This window comes from Heterocephalus glaber, unplaced genomic scaffold (genome assembly GCF_053883595.1).
Source record: "Heterocephalus glaber isolate CG9 unplaced genomic scaffold, H.glaber_assembly_v1.0 deba00000281, whole genome shotgun sequence".
In the NCBI taxonomy this organism is placed as follows: Eukaryota; Metazoa; Chordata; class Mammalia; order Rodentia; family Bathyergidae; genus Heterocephalus; species Heterocephalus glaber.
In genome coordinates, this window is record NW_028258139.1 from 16,753,460 (window position 1) to 16,769,618 (window position 16,159).

Sequence of the window (16,159 nt, forward strand, 5' to 3'; positions counted from 1 at the left end):
TAGTGTGGTCACTTTTTGAGCTGTCTAGCCAGTGCACAGTGATGACTCATATTTCTCTAACTGCTGGTGACATTGAACATTTTTCATGTGCTTATTTGCCATCTGTGTTTTCTCTATTTTCTCTTTGGTAACATGTTTCTTCATGTTTTTGGCTTGTTTCTAACTGGATTGCTTGTTTGTTCTTTCTGTTGAGTTTGAGAATTTTTATATACTCTAGATATTAGTCTGCTGTCATATATGTGGTTTGTGAATATTTTTTTCCTTCTTTTCTTCCCATTATGATAAATGAGCAGAGAAAATGCTTTATATTGGACTTTGGAGCTGGAAGAACCTGACCCTGAGGAGATCAGTGGCTAGAAAGGACTGCAGAAACAGGAATGAGTCTTAAAGAAGTTGTGGTGAGAGTCCATGGAGGCCTGCATCTGAGCCAAGTATGACAAAAGCTCTCCAAGATACAAATAAATGTAACAGGGTGTTCAAATCTGGATTTAGTCACATCCCTTTGTAGGAGGACATTAAGAATGAGCTCTCCTTATAACATTTACAGCCAGGTCCAGAAGCATGAGGCATCAACCCCACAAAATCAACCAAGGATGTAGGAAAAGAAGAGGATTTTTCACAGGTAGGACAGCTCTCTGAATTAGAACTGCCATGCGGTGGGGTGTGGAGCAGTAAAGGTACCAAGCTTGGATCCATTAGAGGTCTGCTGCACCACATGGCCAATTATGTAAATATAGATTTGAGAGAGTGCTTAACAAAACAAAACAAAACCAAACTCAAACCGAATGTGTTTTGTTAAGGGCTGTGTTACACATCAGGGTGTGGCAAACACAAGGGGTGAATTTAGGCAGCAGGTTCTCCTCTGATACCAGATGGGGAACTCTGTGGCTGTAGGGCTGATTAGCTGGGAGGAAGGGTATACTCCTATTTCACCTGGTCATACTGTGATGTTATGAAGGCATGTAAGACAGCAAGAGTTTCTTATTTCCTGCAGGTCTGTGGGGTGGCAGGGCTCATTCACATTGCCACTTCAGCAGGAGGGTCACCTGGGCTGGAGGGTCCAAAATATTTCATGCATGTTCAGCAGCTTGTGCTATCTGCTGAGTATCTTTGGTTCTCCTCCATGTGGCTGCTCATCCTCCAGCAGCCAGACTGGGTTCAGGACAAGGTGGTCTCAGGGCCAGGATTCAAAACAGCAAAAGCAAAAGCTGCAATCTCTCTTATGTTCTAGGTTCTAGTAGTTATGTAATGACTCAGGGAGAAATGGCCACTGGGGACCGTTTTCAAGAATACAAGTCCAGAGATACCTAGGAATTCACACAGCAAGCTGGGTAAAAAATACAGTGGAATGTTTCTCCAAGTTCTAGCTTGTTCACTTCAACCTCAAAATAAAATAAAAGATTCACACATGTACTTATGTTTTACGGCACAAGCAATTTTCTGATAGTGGTAATGATGGCAATGTGATAATGAGGAGATTTTGCCAGAGCCTAGTCAGGCAAATCTGTGTTGCGTTAGAGATAGCTCTCTGCATCACTTTGTGGGGGCTGCCAAAACACAATGCCACAAGTTCGGTAGCTTGAAAAAACAGAAATTTATGGTTTCATCACTGCAGGCCCCAAATGTAAGATGAAGGTTGTTTCCTTGTGATGCTGTGAGGGAGAATCTTGTCCATGTCCTCTCCAGCTCCTGGTGGTTGCTGACAATCTCTTGAGGTTCCTTGGCTTGTAGAAACCTCACTCCAGCCCTGCTTTCACCTCCATATGGCATCCTCCCTGGGTTCCTGCTGGCACTGGAGGTTCTCCTCTTTATAAGGCTCCTGTCATACTGAATAGGGCCCATACTCCTGCAGCCTGAGCTCAGCTTAATCGAGCATGTCTCAGCAACCCTGACTTTAAGGTTCTGGGAGCTAGGGCTTCAATATATGTGTTCTGAGGACTGCAGTTAAATCTGTAACATCCTCTTTGGCAAGTGTGGGAAATAAAGCCCAGCATGCAGGTTTTGAAAGGATTGACCTGACTTTCACACTTGATGTATTGGCGAAGTGTTACATGATTTTAAGCACTGCACACTGCCCTTTTCACACTAAAGTGAAAGTCACACAACCCCTAAAGTCAGCACCGGGGCCACCAGCAAAGACACTTGAAGGCCTCTTTGAGCAATGGTTCCACAACATCACACTATGTTCTCACTTACTCACAATTTAGTCTATTCCTGGGCCTCTGGGAGACCATTTTTAAAAGCTCTAAAGGGTGCTTTAGTGAGACCCTCCTGAACTTAGAAACTCTTTGCAGCCTTAACACAATTTTGCTTTGATTATAGTACCTGTGTCTAAAACTTACCTGGCCCTCAGCCACAATTATCCTGAAAGCACTAGAGATATTATTGCCCCCAAGACAAAAAGACAGGTTTTTGTGTCAAGAAAAAACACTGTCAAGAATTGTCTCTCAGTCCACCATGTGGGTATATGCACTCAAAATATTCAAGTTCTTTCAGCTATCCACTTGCAGGGATTTAACTTTGTCCACAGCATGTAGCTGTTAACATGAATTTTAAAACATTTATTTACCAACTTAACCAAGTAAAAAATGAAAACTAATATAGAAGGGGAAATCCCAGCAGAACTTAGTAGTCACAGTGAGTTAAGAAGACAGAGGTAAGAGTTTGAGAGGTAAAGGGCATGGAATTTGGGGGGCAGATTATCTGAAAGGGAAGTAGAGTGAGAGAACTCTGGAGGACTAAGGGAGGAGCATCTTTGCTCTTTGGCTAGATCCTGAGCTGGGCAGCCATTTAAGGAAACTATCAAGCAAATGAGAGTGCCCTGGGGAGTGAGAGAGCCAAACACAGCCTGGAACTCAAACAAGGCTGGGAACAGGTCACGATTCCACCACTTTATGTGGAAAGATTTTGTGTAGAGTGTTCATAAAGGTGTTGCATTAATCATGTGATTAAATTAGCTCCATTCTGAAGTTGCTTTAAATTTGTCCTCACAAAGCTGAAAAACAAGCCTCAAAAACAACAGATAGATCAATTACTTAACTTCATTCGAGAAAATGACCAAACACCATTTAAAGGAATACAACAAAATCCAGCATGAAAGCAATGGCTAGAACTCAGTCTAACTTATGAAACTGTAAAAGAAGGAGATGTATTTAGCCGATAATCAGAAGGAAAAGTAAAAGGAGCAGACGTGAATAACAGAGATGATGGAAATAGCAGACATGGCCCTTGAAAAACTATCATAAATATGCTCCATCTATTGAAGAAGATAGATAATCCCATGCATATGATAAGGAGACAAATAGGATTTACAAAATAGTTTTAAAATATTTCTAGAGTTGAAAAGTGAAATATACCAGTTGGAATTAACAGAAGATTAGACACTGAAGAAGAAGCGAATGCAGTAGTAAGCTCGGCGATACAAATGACTACTATTCAAAATGAAGCAGAGACAGGGAGAAGGAGGGAAATAAGTGAACAGAGAATCATAAGCTTTTTGCATAATATGAATTTATTGAATATACATACAGTTGAAGTCCTTAGAGAGGAAGCACCACATGAGGTACGTGAGGCAATTATGGAAGGGAATTTTCCAAACTGACAAAGCCATAAATCCAAGGAAGGAAGAGGTTCACAAAATCCAAGCAAAACATGCAACAATCAAATTACCAACAATCAGTGAATATATTAAAGCACCACAAATGAAAAAGGGTGTGATACATAGTATATACAAATGAAAAGACATTTTTTAAATCCAGGAATTAAGTAAACCAGGAGGCAGTAGAATGACATCTTAAAATACACTGTCTTCCATGGGCAGCTAAAGGGTGATTACCCATAAGAAAGAAGGAAAAAGAAAGAGAAAGAGAAAGGAAGATGGAAGGAGGATTTTTTGAAAATACTCTGTTAAGCCGGGGATTTAGCTCAGTGCTTCCACTGCCTGCCTCACAAGCGGAAGGTCCCAAGTTCCATCCCCTGTACAAAAAAACAAAACAAAACAACCCCCCCCCCCCCCGTTAGCCCAGAGTTTTCTACCAGCTAACATGTTTTTCAAAAGTGAAAGTAAAATAAGAACTTTTTCAGACACTAGCAGACCTACTCTCCAACAAATGTTGAAGTTTCTTGGATAAAAGAAAAATGATCCTATATGAAATCTGCACTTGTAATTAAGAATGAATGGACCACAGGTGGAAAATAGGAGACAAAATATTTCTCATTTTAATACATTTGAAAGATGATAATGAAAGTAATTTAAATTATAGAATTTAAGACAAACATGGAAGTTAAATGAATAAGAACTGTAGCAGAAAGGCCAGGAAAGGAAATTGGAGCAACACTGATACAAGGTTTTCAAATTATATGTGAAAAGGTAAAATATTATTTTGAAACCCTAGTGTGCCTACTTTTGAAAAAAGGGAAAATAAGAAGTAGAGCTAGGTTATTAATGAGTATAAAAGAAATTACTTTAAAAATTACTCAAAAAATTAGGTAGAGAAAAAAAAGGAATACAAAATAATCAGATGGGACAAGTAGAAAATAAATAGCAAGCTGGTAGACTTTAACTGAAACATATTGGTAATCACTGTGAACGCACAATGGCAGGCAGCAGAGCAGAACTATTTTTTGTAATAAATGGAAATGTTCTGTGCTGCAGTTGTAGAGCTGACTACATGACTGGATGTACTTGTCAAATTTCACCAGACTGTGTCATCACAACTAGAGAATTTTATTTGGTACAAATTTTACCTCAATAAAACTGTTAAGAAAGCAAATAGGAGGATGATAGGTGGAAAGATAAAGGGGGAGTTAATCCCAAGACCAAAGTGTGAAGTCTATTCACAACACTTGCATATAACAGGCACACATGTATGTATGTGTGTGTGCAAATTGCCTTGTTGCTTATTTTTAAAGGTAAAAAATTACTTGCACAATAATTAGAAAAAGCCAAAGGGTATAAAGAAAAAAATTATAATCCTACCCTTCTAGATATCAGCATTATTTTTCCTGCATATTCTTTCAAACATAAACACACGCATGCCCGTAAAGATATATAAATATATTTTCTTTGTTAAAAAGATGATCATGCTGTGTACATAAGGTTTTCTATCTGCTTTTCAAGCAGTAATATTTTGCAAGTGTCTCTCATGTTCTTTATACCCATCATTTTAAGAGCTGAGTGGAATTTCACTGCATTGGTGGTATGTGGTGTGTGTGTGTGGATACGTGCTATGCATGTATAAGGGGAGATGAAAAATTTGATAAATGTTTAAATTTGTGAAAAACTTACTGTAGTAAAAGACACGTTGTCAAGAACAATGTAATAAATATGTTCAAAGAGGGCAGTATTCTGAGTATTTTAAGGGGGAGTTCATGGCAATGTATCTTTTACTATAATAAGTTTTACATTTAGACATTTACCAAATTTTATCTTTGCACCTCACTAATCAAATATTTACAGGCATTTCTGCCAAATAAAAACAGCATTGTCTGTCCTCACTCACCTTATTCATGAGATCTGGAGCCATTTGACTTCTGGTTCTTCCCCAAAGTCAAAAGGACCATGAAAAGGAAATATTTTGAATTGATTCAGGACATCGTGGTGGTCAGGACAGCACAACAAAAGACACTTCCAAAAGAAGGCTTCCAGAACTGCTTCAGAAAGTGGCAAGAACAATGGGATGAGTGTGCTTGAAGCCAGAGAAAGTGTTTTGAGGGAGATTCACAATATGACTTTTGTAACAAATTTTAAAAATTTAAACATTCACCATATTTTTGGACCATACTTCATACACGTGTGTGATGTGTGTAAGTGTGTGGTTTTTATATGTGGGGTGTGTGTGTGTGTGTGTGTGTGTGTGGCAGGGGTATGTGGCAAATTTGCAAGGTGTTTCCAGAAGCTTTTCAGCCACCAAACTGGTTTCATCATACTACACACTCAGGTAAGGGTCGGCCCACAGCTTCCTTGTGACAACTTTCAATGTGAGGACTTTCAGTGTGCCAGCTCTGTGGTTTGTGACACAGTTTTCAACATATAGCTTATAAAATGAGTTTGATATGTTCCACCTCACAGGCTTTTGCATGAATCCTGAAAATATCCTGCTAAAAAACCTGGAAAGCATGTATGTGGCCCATGGCCGGGAGTGAGCTTAGTCAGTGTAACACTTGTGTAATCATGGGGTAATAAGAGACCCAGCAGAAGTAGGCCTAACTTTGATGGGTGACAGTATTAGCTGGAAAAAGCAATCAGGTGCTGTAGAGGCATGAATAAGTGAGTCCAATTTTTATAGCCAACCGAATACAAAAAGAAAGTTATGTTAAAACATGTGTCCTTGTGTTAATGTTATTGTTTTTGGGTAGGCTAGTGTACTTTTTATCTTGCATATTTTTCCATACTCTTCTGTAGTGGGCCAGTTGCTTGTGACAAGAAAAGGCAATTTTATAACCACCGCCACTGCCACCTCCAAAATTACTTTAAGTGCCTAATAGGTACCCAGTAAATGCTTATTATCCTCTGACAGTTCCAGAATCTCTGAGCGTGTGCCATTATTTTCTCCATGTGCCACATGATGGCTGGGGGAAGCTGAGGCCCTGGGAGCACAGGAAATAAACCCAAGGTTACCTGGCTGATGGAAAGCAGTGCAGACATTTTAACCCAGTTCTCTGACCCCTACAGTGTCTGCCTTTTCAGATCATCTGTCATTACACAATCTGTTTCCCATGTGTCTTGAATCTTGCTGTTACTTTAGCCTCTCACAGTAAAATTCCACTTCAGTCTGGTCCTCATCCCAAACTTAACTCATCTAATGTCACTTAAGAGGGTCCTGAGAAGTTCTGGGCTGGTGGACCTCTTTGTGGAGGGCTGAGACTTCAGGTGCCTGGACAGAGAGCACTGTAATGACCTCCCACCAGTTTGAGCAGGATTGCTCAGCTTCCTGGAAAATCTTAGAAGTGCCTCCCTGTTGTAGGATGATGGGTGCTGTGATTGACTCTTACATCCCAACCCAAGAGGGGCTGGGCGAGGGCTGCAGGTGAAGCCCACACTGAACCCTCCTTCCATATATCAGACTTCAGCACCACCTATTCACCAGGGAAAGCAGGAGAGTATTTGAGGTGAGGAAGTTCTCTGGAGGTCTGAATGTCAGTGGACAGCTGAAAACATCTTCTGTTCTGACGTTTCTTATTTACAAGGCAATTCACCTCACATGGGTGGATTTATCATTGTATTCCTTCTCAGAGGCTAAACAATTACTGTAAAGACCACAGCCGCAAGGAGCTTGAGGGAGGAGGTTGGAAACCATTTTCTAGGTTCAAGCAACAAACATACCCAGTGTGGAAACCCAGCACAGGGTCAGCCACTGAGGAGTGTTTGAAAGCAGAGGCAGGGAACGCAAGCAGGAGACTTCATGCTCAGCTTCGAATCCTATCACCCCTAGTCAATAACTTTATCTCTCAGAGTGTCACCACCTTCCTCTGTAAAGTGGGAATTTAATTCTTAGGGTGGTCAAGACTGGAGATGAAGATGCTGTTAAAGTACCCAGCACATAATAGGGGTGTAACAAATACAAGTTCCTTTTCCTTTTCAGGGAGGCTGGTGTTGCAAAGTTCCTCAGGCTAGAAGGAGCTTAGGGAAGACCTAGCTGTTAGAGAATGAACCTCTGGTTCTGGGGACTGATCTCAGCCAAAGAGCACCCTACAGAGACCCCCCCCCCCAACACACACAATGGTGTGTGAACAGACCCACAGCGGGGCTCTATGTTCAATGTGCCCCCAAGACCGTCAACACAAGTAGGTTACCAGTAACCAGAATGGAAATTCACAGGCATTCAGACAGATGATCAGGGCAGGCATTCTCCTGTCCCTCAGAACCAACCCATCACCAAAGCGGCATCTGCTGAGCAGCTCCTGTTCAGCTTGGAAAAGCAGAACACTGACCTTGGCAGTGGCCTTCTTCTACACCCCTTTCTCCTCTGATGTCCTCTACCTCAGGGTCCCATGGGCTAGCGCTGCCTGCTGGCTCTCACTCAGCCTGAGATGTCCATGGCTACAGTGTTTGTCTTCCCAAGCGGTGTTCCCAGGGGACCAGCTCTGGCATCGGGTGGGAGTAGTGTTGGGTTAACAAGGGGCAGAGGCAAGCAAATCTGCCTGTGGCAATGAGATGACAAGGGGGCTTTGCTTGTGGATGGGGGAAGCAGGACACTGCATCTTGGGAGGACTTTCCTGCAGACACTGAAGAAGCAAGTTCCATGGAGACCCGGTAGGCAGAATGGGGACTTCAGGAAATTTAAAGCAAGCTCAGAGGTACAAAAGATGAAAAAAACTGATGAAAGAAAACTGATGGCAGTGAGCTCCCTGTTGTCTAGAGCACTGAAAGCAGAGGTGAGACTGGGAAGAGGGGTTGGAGGTGGGTTCAAGCATAACCAGGGGAAGGCATGGGCAGGGTGGGCATCAGGCTTTCCAGGGTAGGGACTAGGGGATCTGCCAGCCGAGGCCATGTGAACATTTGGAGGGAGTTGGCAGCTGGTCACCAGTAATGTTAAAGGGCAGAATAGGCAACGGATAGCATTTCCTTTGAGATCAGGTGGTCAGAATTTCCATCCCGGTAGGCAGGTGACTGACACTTGCTTGCCATGTATATATCAATATATATCTATGTATCACAGTATCTGTACTACAAGGCCAGTTACTGGGCAACTGAAGACAGCTGTCTGTTCTCTTTGGATAATGGAGCTACACAATTCCTTTGCACATTTGCGGTTTTTTGGACCTAATATCTAAAAATCTCTGGATAGGACAGGAATTCTGCAAGACCCTCTCCACCATGGGCCCCCAGTGAAAGCTTTGCTCAGTCTCTGGTGACATCTACTGGTTCTGGGTATGCGGGAAGGAGAAGCCTGGAGACAAAATCACAGGGTGCTAGGAGCTGGAGCTTATAACGCTCCCCAGAACAGCTGTCATTATCTCACCTCAACATGCTGGGGTTGCCTTCTGCTGGCTTCCCCTGCCCCACAAGCCACTCTGTGCTCAGAGGCTGGAGCAATCTGTGAAAATACAGATAAAAGGCTGCCCTTCTTAGTGGCCACCCTTGCTGCCCTTATACAGAGGATGAATGCTGCTCTCATGCCTCAGTGAGAAAACCCCACGTAGCCGGACCCAGGAGGGTTCTTTCCCACATACTTCCATTCCAGGCTTCAAAGGTCTGTGCTGGTCCTTCTGCTCTGGATTTCTTTTCCTGATGGCACACTCATCTTCTTCAGCCCTCAGACCGCATGTTTTCTCCTCACTGGCTCCCTGACCAGATCTCCAATGTACAGTGTCTTCTCTAAGTCCCTATTACACACCTCATATTGCTTAGTTCCTTAACAACGGTGATCATTCATTAGCCCATGTCTATATCCTTTTATCCAAGTCTACCTCTCCCCCTACACTGTGAGCCTCAGGAGAGAAGCAAGCTCTGTCTCTGCCCTGTGCTGATTTCTGGTAAGTGTGGGTTCCTGTCCTGCAGTCTTCATGCAACCTCAGTGAAGAAAACCAACACAGCAAAAGCAGCGTCTCCACCCATCATGGGAAAGTTCTCAGAATCCAAATGGGAGACCCCCAAAAAACAATGCTGGGAGGTTAGGAAGGAGGGGATTTCACGCATATGTGCCTGATAACAGCAGGTGATAACAAAAGCAGTCACAAGAGCTTATAACAAGAGCTGTCACAAGCACGACAACCTTTCACAAAGGCCACTGGAAACTTACACGGAAAGTGCTTGTCCAAGGACATCTCCTCAGCCACTCCTGCTCGCCCTGGGATGGATGCCGCCCTTATCATCAGTCCAGTGCCCAGGATCAGAGATTCACAATAACTTATGCAGTCCTCCTTGTTTTGCCCCTAAGTTTCCCTTTGGCTTAGCCCCTTGGAACTTACCCATTGTTTCTCTGCTATGCATGTTCCACCTTGCAGTGTTCCCTGCTTATTCCCAGAGAAATACCACTCTATTTCTTTAGAGTTTCCCTTTGTTTGTTATTTAGGTTGATCATGGCAGGGCCCAGCAGCTCCCCAAGTGCACAGTTTTTTGTTTTCGTTACCTCACCCACATCTGTCTGGTCGCAACAGATAAGAACAAAGCTGTGTGGGGGTCACCTGGCCAGAGAGAAGCTCCAGCTCCACCCCTCACCTTTTATACTCCTCCAGTCAAGGGCTGCTGCCAATTGGACATATCTACCCCTGGGTCAGGAGCAAGCACAGTGTACAACAGTTCATATAAATTTTAGCTGCGATTGACTGGCAATGGGGAGATGATGCTGTCAGGTCATTTTCTCTGACAGTCTAAGGCCCAGACTTTTAGTATCTTTGCCTAGCTTGTACTTATTTCTGGTGCCAGGTACTTAGCTCAGGCTCAGTAAAAATTTGGGGCTGCATTAATAAGGAAGCTTGTGAGATATACAGGGTACCATGTAGGGGGCTGTTATGGTTTAGATCTAAAATGTTTTCCCACAGTCTCACGTGGAAGGTGATGAATCACAGATGTGCTACTCTCATCAGTGGATTCATCCATTGATGAGTTCAGTAGCTGAATGTGCTGTTCAGAAGTGGGACTTGCTATGAGCTTGGCCACTGGGGGTATGGCCTGGAAGGGTATATTCTTTTCTTCTGCTCCCCCTCTCTTTCCCTGCTTCCTTCCTGCTATGGCCTGAGCAGTTTTCCTCCACCATGCCCTTGCACCATCTCCTTTCTGCCTTGGAGCTAGATGACCATGAACTGAATGCACTGAAACCACGAGCCAAAATAAATCTCTCTTTTACATTGCAAATGTTGGCTATATTGTTCTAGCAACAGAAAAGCTGACTGATACAGAGGCTTACAGTTGTTAATCAGCTTCCATAGGGACGCTGTATGGAAAGAGAATTTTCCAATATTTGTAGGAAAATTACTTACAAATAAGAGAAGAACCGTGGGCTTGAACCTGAGCCTGGTTGACTCTGAAGTTCCTTCATGATGGCTCAGGGTAGGGCCCATCCTGCTCAGTCTTGCTTCAGGCCCTGACTGGTCTCCACGACAGATGTGCACACCTCTGCCTTAGACAGATGGCACTGCTAGGAGCTGCACTTGCTCAGATGTGATAAAGATAGGCAGGTCCAGGCTTCATCTCTCCCTCCCTCAGGCTTGCCACTTATCCTCCATCTTGCTGGACATTTGTTTTCTGAGATAAAGACACTATGGGGTCAAGGGCCAGAGTGGGTGGCTCTAAGCAGATTCAAGGTGAGTTCTCTCTTTTTTTATGATGTCAAATCATTTTTTTTGTTTGGGGGGGGAGTTTAAATTTTTTATTTTATTGGTTCATTTTAGGTATACAATACAATGACATTCATCAGTGGAAATTTGCACCTTTACATAATATATCTTGGTTCTTATTTTCCCCCCATTCCCCTGTGATTCCTCTTACTGGCAGTCCTCTCCCTTTTCCACCAGGCTATCTCTGAAAGATTTATAAGCATCTTGCCATCCCAAGTTATCTGAGAGGCCACAGACACAGCTTCCTCCCATCCTAAAGAACCTGAGATAAGGAAGTGAGTTGATGTGACTCAGAGAGAGGGTTCTGAGGTCACGGGGGAGGGGGGGCCTGAAGTCAGTGGGATCCCGGTCTTGAGTGTGAACATATGCCAATTGCTTTCAGACACTCACTCATGTGTGTGCTCACCAAGTATGTGCCAGGAACCAGGAACAGTGCCCATCACATCCCTGCAAAGCTGATGGGAGTCATGTTCCTGGTGTTGACAAAGGCATCATCTCCCTGATATCTCCAAAGCAACGCTGTCATTTTACTGCCCACACCGATTGTCATTCTGTGCACGTATCTGGTCAGCAGAATTCTGGGGGCTAAGAAAGCCTGGTCTGAAACAAGGAGATTCTTCTTTCCTGTCTGATGCTTTGCAGGAGCAGAAGGGACCCTTTCTGCCTTCCCTGATGGAGACCCTGCATCTGTGCCCTTGCAAGGCTTGCTTCTTACTGAGTCCCAGCTTTCAGCCTCCCACTGGGAACCTGGGAGGTAGAAAGCAAATGTTTGCTCAAGGAAGAAGTAGAAGATTGGATAAATGAGCAAATGAATTCTGAGAGCAGCATTAGATTTCAAAAGTTAAAGGAGCTGGAAGACAAGTTCAAGTTTGCTTCACACAGGTCAGAGATGCTCAGTGGTGGAACAGGCTCAATGCTTCCCACTCTGTGTGACCTCAGGCCGCCCCTCAGCCTTGTGGAGTCTGTGCTTTCCCATCAGCTCTGTGTCACCACAGGGGCACTGTGGTGGTGGTCACCTCTGCCTTCCATCTTTAGGAGCCATTGTGCTTATTGTCACTTATGATCCTCTGCCAATCCCACATGGCCTGGCTGGCCTGGGAATCACAGAGTAGCTGGCTTGTGTCTGCCTCTCCTGCCCACACAGAAGGCCATCCGTCTCTCTGTGGTCAGCTGCACTCAGCAGCAGTTGCCTCGAGGTGATGGATGAGCAGTGACTGCTTCCTGGCTGGTCCCCAGCGGGCTAGCCTTGCATTTCCTTCCCTGGCCTCTGCTGGCTTTGCTGACCTCTTGCCTTGGTCCTGCCACCTCCACTCCCAGGTTTGAACTGCATCTGGATTTCAAAATATAGCTAACTTGACTGTCTACTTGGAGACTGTCTATTTATACCCCAGCCCCTCCACCTACTTAATCTCTGAGCATTGGTCTTCTCATATGATGAGTGAGAAAGGAAATCTACTCCTAGGATGAAAAAATGTCCTCACCCCAGAACATAGTGGCAGTCTCTTGGTGTTCCCATTCTTGTTCCTGCTGTCTGGCCTTGGGAGCAATGTGGACATTGAAGAGCAGAGGCTATGTATGGCTGTCTGCTTGCAGATACACTGACTGAAGAAGCCTGAATACAGACGGTCTTTGCAGATGCCCTGTCCAGTTTTGTGCTGTGCCTTCAACCACCTTAGCACACACACACCTCCCCACTTGCTATGGAGGAAAATGAATCCTGTTTAGGAAAATGGTTTGCCCCAGGTCACACAGTTGATGGTGGATGCTGTAGAATAGCTGTGGTCACAGCTACCTTAGACTTTCCCTCACAGAGGCAGCTGTGAACAACATGCTCACAGCATCTGCCTGATTGCCTCTAGTAAGAGGGATCTCACTCCTGTGGAGGAACATTTATCACCTCGAAGATTCTAAGAGGTCTTTAGTCACACAAGATTTGAGAGAAATTGAAGTGAGTGTATAGAGAAAAATATGGCCCTAGGAAAGGATGCTTCCTAGTGGTTAGGCTCATTGAGAGCAGTAACTTCCTTTTTATCTTCCATATTCTAAGGAGAAAACCAATCTATGTACTAATTACATATAACCCTGTCTCTGGCTAACTTCACTCCTGTTTTGGTTAAAGAAAAAGCTTTGTCTGGTTGCTCCTCAGTTAAGCTGTTTGTAGGTTTTGGGTGACAACAGTGTTCTGCTTAGTCACTCCTGTACTAGAAAATGAGGATTTCTCTTCACTAGATCCTCACTAATTGAATTTAAAAATCTAGGAGGAAATCTGGGGCCCAGATCCATTCGATTGCCTTAGAAGTGAGATTGTGAAGAAGTAGAAGGGCAAAAGAACTACCGGGAATGGTCGTCTCACCTTCAGCAGTAGGGTGGGTTTGTTTCCTCATATCACAAAAGCCTACAGACAGGTGGGAGCTGATACTAATTCATGCTAAGGCTCACAGCTTGCTGATTCTCTTGGTCCTTTTCTTGTCATGACAAGATAGCTGCTGCATCTCATCTACAAATGTTCCATCCACATTCAGCATCTGGAAAGTGAGGTAGGTACCATGCATCACCATTCTATTTTCTTTCATCAAAAATGTGAGCTTTCCCAGTACAACTCCAGGAGATTTCTGCTTTGTAGATCACATGGCCATCTTTAGCTTCAAGGGAGGCTGTGCAAGAAAATAATGGGATTATTACTGTTGGAGCAGACCCAGATCCACTATGACTCATGATTGAGGGATTGGTACAATAATAATCAGAGCCAAATCAGGGTTCTTTCAGCAATGGAGAATTAAGACCGGTTTATTTTTTTTAATTAGATAAGTCATTTATTTGTAGATACTAAGCAGAGAATCCTATGGGAAAGGCTGCATGGGGCTTTAACACATAAATATTTAGCAGGATCTTTTACAAAATTGGATAGGCATTGAGATGTTCATAATTAGTCTATATTTAATTTTTATTCCAAACTGATAAATAAACCAAGACTGGTTTATTGATTATAAACTCATGGTAACAGAAGTGGAAGGACCATGTGAAGATTTCCATGTAGAGAGAGTTGCTTTGTATTCTCACTGAAGTTATCCTTTCCTTTGGAAAGCTGTTCCCGGCTCATCCCATTGCAGACCCGAGTTTTCTTCTATCTGGCACTTATCAAACTCAGCCACTGCCTCTAGTTTCAGGAGATGGTCCGTTCCAACCAGCCAAACACCTATGTCGGGTCAATAATGTACCAGGCCCGACCTGCATTCTGGAGACAGAGGCTAATGAGATCAGCCCTGTCCTTGAGGAACTTCCTATCCAGTGGGAGAGCCAGTGCTCCAAACTGACATTTTAATAAGTGTTGGGAAACTCCAGGCATGTAGGAGGCCTCCTATCTGGGTCAAGGTAGGAAGAGCATAAGGCCCTGGGCTGATCTCTGAGACCAAGGAGGAGGAAACTTGCACAGAATCCCAGCCTCCATTCTCTGTAACTAAGATGTCACAACAGCTGAACCATTACACAGCTCTGAGATTTCTCAGGTTTGTCTCCTCAACTAATCAAGGAGTGGCTTGTGTATTATCCATCTCTGCACCCTGGCTGGACAGATCCCTGTATCTTGTGTTCCTGCATCCTTCGCTTCATGACTGCAGACACCTGGAAGTCAATATTTTCTTTTGTGTTTGGATAAATTAAATAACGAATACAGAAATTAAGAGATCAGTATGCAAACTTTGGCAATACATTTCTGCTCTCACAGTTTTGGTTCAAAGTATATAGGAAAGGAGCATGTAATTATAGAGAAAGAGAGGGTTTGGAAGCTGTGTTAAAGGTATCAAAAAACAGAACAAATTACATATATATATATATATATATATATATATATACACACACACATTGAATATAAGAAATGTTTTATAAGGAGTTGGCTCATACAATTGCAGAGTCTGACAAGTCCTGCAAGCTACCACATGCACACTTGGAGACCCAGGGAAGCAGGTGGTATAAATTCATGGTTGAGCAGTTGAGGGCGGGAGAATGAAGCTCACGCAGTCTGGTCCAGATGATGAATATTCCTTTTTTTCTGCCTTTTTCTTCTATTCAAACATGCAACAGATTAAATGGTTTCTACTTGGTTAATGATATTTAACCAGGTTTGGGGCATCTCATGGCCCTGTCAAGTTGACATATAAGATTAACCATCCCAAAGGCTAATCCTATCTTCCTGTCAAACAGTAGAAAAGCCTCCCAACTGGGGCCCACAAGCACATGTGAAAAACCTGTTGAAAGGTGTATTCCAAGAGGCATCTCTTTTGACTTGCTCAAATGAAATGAAAGCTGTCTGTCCACCTACCTGAGCTTAGGGTCAGATTGCCTAGAGCACCAGAAAGAAACCTGTAGGTTGATTCAGGCCTGAAGCACTACTGAGTGTCTAGAAGTGGCAGAGAGATTGGCCATGTTCCTCACTTTCCTCGATTGAATGTGGATTGACTTGCCCCACTCAGGTTTAGAGACAGTGCTGGCTCCTGATCTTGTGTGTGAAGCTGTGAGTCAGTGGGCCATCTCAGAATGAGGCCTCCAGCTAAGGCTCCAAGGATTTCTTTGTGATCAAGTGAGAGAAACTTCTGCTGAAGTGGCTTTTAGGTGGGGATTTTTTTAGCTCCAAATCTTTTTTTTCTTGTCAGCCTGCATAAGCTAAATTAATGGACTGTTGCAATCAACAGGCAACCAAAGCCACTGGTGTGCTAGGCACAGGCTTAAACATTTCTCTAATTGCTTGAGTTCTTAGGCAAGGACAAGTGGCTCATTGTCACTTCCAAAATGTGTCAGTGCACCAGGGCTGCCTTAGCAAGTCCTGCAGGCTGAGTAGTTCAAACAGCACAGATGTACAGTCTGACAGCTCTGCACACTGGAA